At 43.7% G+C, this 3,484-nt stretch overlaps 1 pseudogene; it reads left to right on the forward strand.

Moving 5' to 3' along the window:
* Positions 1 to 1,174: 1,174 nt before the first annotated feature.
* On the forward strand, positions 1,175 to 3,233 carry LOC144791371 (UV radiation resistance-associated gene protein pseudogene; annotated as a pseudogene).
* The last annotated feature ends 251 nt before the right edge of the window (positions 3,234 to 3,484 follow it).

A 3,484-nucleotide genomic window follows, 5' to 3' on the forward strand; every position in this document is an offset into this window, starting at 1 on the left:
ATTGAACCTACCTCCACCAAGCACGTATAGCTGGTTCATAGACTCACCTTGCTTTTTAACACTTCCAGCTTCTGTTTAACCAAGAACACTGTCTGAGCTTGTCATTCCAACGATTGTGTGCACTACTTGCTCCTGCATGCTGAATGGCATGTCTTGGTGTGCAAGTGTGTGGGCGCTTTGTTCCCTTAGGCATGGTCCTGCCTAGCCATCCCTTTGTGCTTCTGGCTTTCTCAGTCCCATCCAAACCTATCCACCCCATTCTCCTCCACCCATCACCCTTTTGAAAATATTTTTTTCACTTTTGTATTAATTTATCACACCCCTTGGTTTATTATTCCTTTTTGTTCCCCGGTTAGGCTGATATTACCCATCCCACCCAACCCATATCTATGGCAGGCGCAGGCAGCACCACCAAGTCTCGAATCCTCTGTGGTCAATGGAGGTGCAAAGGTGTGATGCCCTGCTACATTTTTAGTCAAGCACCTGTTTTTTATGCACTGCGCCACCTGCCTTGATGCTGGCAACAGGGAGCAGGCCTGGATGGGGGTGTGGCCTAGCTAGGTGATGGCGGAGGTGGGGAGAGTGCAGAGCTTCATTTGCCACCAGTCCTAAGTGTCCTCTTATACCCATCAGCAAGTGACACACAAAGGTACTACACAAATTAAAATAGTATACTTTCCGTGCTTAAAAAATAGGGATACTATTTCTAACATATATTATGTGAATGGCTGTATAACTGTGTGTATCTGTGTCAGTACATGTCTGAGTGCTTGTATGGGTGTGTAAGTTGCTGTGTGATGTACCTGAATTGAGTAGGTGTATCTGTGGCTGTATGGTTGAGTGGTTAGCTGTGTGAGGTGCTCTATGGGTGAGTGAGTGGGTGTGTAAGTATCTTTATGGATGAGTGAGTAGGTGTCTAAATTGCTGTATGAGTGAGTGACTGTGTAAGTGGATATATGGGTGAGGGAATGGCTGATTCAGTAGCTGTTTGCCTAAGTGAGTTAGTATGCATTGTAGATAAGTGTCTGTGTGAATCGATGTATGGGTGAGTGAGCAGATGTATGAATAGGGATGTATGGTGCTGAGGGCCCCTCTGCTCTGTTGCTCGCCCCGTGCTCCCCTGTGCCGTGCTGTCAAGTGCTGTGTCACTCGGGATGCAAGGTTCGTGCACAGGATGCTAAGCTCCGATGTGCTCCCTGGCGGAGCTGGCGGCAGAGAGGAACTGTCAGGCACCTCCTCCGCCTTGGTCGGGGTTCTCCCCAGCTCTTCAGCGCGGGCTCTGCATGTAGAGCGGCCCTCCCAGCAGCAGTGATTGTGCCACCTGCGGAATATAGCTGCACGAAACATTGTCAACAGAAATGGACATCGCCTTCTTGACACATACTTCACTCTTCACTTGTGTGACAATTTGAAGATATTCCGAGAATTTTACCAAAGTGAGGTGGTTAACGACTCTTTGAATCCAACATTGAGGAGTCTTGATTTTGGGATTATACCCGACCGACTAGATACATCTGTGTCAAATTTTGTGGTGAGGATCTGGGGAGGAAAAAACAAGGTGTATCAAATCCTGATTGAGTGGGAAGTAAATCTGGGTGGACTCAAATATTAAGGACAGCAGATTCGAGCTAAAAACCCAGATGAGATCATATTTGGATTAAATGATGGCTACTATGGTGCCACATTTGAAACTAAGGATTCTGCCAACACACTGAACCACAACCTTCTCCAGGTGGATCACAACTGTGTGCGAAAGTACTACGATGTGAAGGATTTACTTAGGCTGCATAGAACTCAGTGTGCAATCAAGCAGACTCAGGTAACTGTTTCAGAAAATAGGAAGAGAAATAGAAGAAAAATTGAGGCTTACCTCTGCGAGCAACAAGATGAAGAAAGAGAGTGAATGTTTACAGTTGAACATTTTGGTTCTGCGGGATGAGGGGCAGAAAAAGGCGCTAGGACGTGAGATGGAGCTCTTGCATAAAGAATGCAGTTTTTTGCAGGCTAAAGGACTTACATTTGATGCTGAACACGAGAAGTTGCTAATACAGAAAGAATCTCTGCACAAACTACAGAAAGAATGCACTGCCAAGAGAGAGTTATTTTTTAAGACAAATGCTCAGTTAACAATTCGCTGCAGACAGTTGCTGTCTGAACTTTCATATATCTATCCTATGGGTGTGAATGATCAAATAGAATATTTTATATGTGGTGTGAAGCTGCCTAATTCTGAAGATTTTAAAGCAAAGGATGATGGGAGCATTGCAGTTGCCTTGGGCTATACTGCTCATCTTGTCTCAATGATATCCTTCTTCCTGCAAGTGCCACTCAGGTACCCCATTATTCACAAGGGCTCAAGATCTGCTATCAAAGATAATATTAATGATAAGCTGATGGTGAAAGAAAGAGTTTCCTTTGTATCCAAAAGGAGGGAAAAAATGAAGTTTCTTAATAAAAATATTGCACAGCTTAGATATCAACATGGACTGCGAACTCCAGATCTACGGCAAACCCTTCCCAATTTAAAGAACTTCATGGAACACAGTTTAATCGTCCGATGTGACACATCAAGTGCAATCCCAGTTCAAAGAAGACCTACATTGACAGATCTTGATCTTGGCTTTTCCAGTGGCATGTCAACCCCAGACAAAGTACCCCGTAAAAGAGCCAGTTCTGAAAGTGAACGACTGCAGTACAAAACCCCACCACCCAGCTAAAACATTGCAGTGGCGCATCCAGTGGCCATCTTTGCTTCTTCAACAGAGTCGGCTAAGAAGTCTTCATCGCCAGCCTCCTCTTTTGCTGCCTCCCTAGACATTTCTAAAGAACACCGAAGAGGGAAAGATTTGTGTGACCCTGTAAATGGAGAAAATGGAGCTCTGAGCAGCCACCAGGAAAACCAAGGGCAGTTTTCTCAGTTCTCCAATGCAATAAATGGATCTTGTTTCCCGTCTGAATGCAGTGGTATTACAACGGGCGAGCAGCCTTGTGATTTCATCCATCCAGTGGGTACAGATCTATGCTGTGCTGTAGAGCAAGCGGAGGAGATCACTGGCATAGATGCAACGGGGGACCAGTTAGAAGAATTTCACTGCATCCCCGTTGACCATGCTGTAGCAGTTGAGTGTGATGACCAAGTTCTGGGAGAGTTTAAAGAATGTTCCAGAAGGATCTATGCTCTGAATGAAAATGTGTCTAGCTTTCGCAAGCCATGCAAAAGCTCTGACAAATAAGGTGAGAGAGATTGGTAGTAGACATTAACAAGGAGAAGAAACTCTTTAAGGAAGGCAGTGACAATTGTACTGATTCTTTGAATTATTTATGAGAATGGAATCTAAATTATCTTTTTTTTTTAAATTTCTTTATTTGAGCAGGTTCAAATGGTACAACCGAAATAAAGGCTTTATAAAGTACAATGTATATATAAAAAAAAGAAAAAAAGAAATAAAAGTATATTCAACATAATACTGCAAATAACAGAGAA

The sequence above is a fragment of the Lissotriton helveticus genome, chromosome 11 (assembly GCF_964261635.1).
Source record: "Lissotriton helveticus chromosome 11, aLisHel1.1, whole genome shotgun sequence".
Lineage (NCBI taxonomy): Eukaryota > Metazoa > Chordata > Amphibia > Caudata > Salamandridae > Lissotriton > Lissotriton helveticus.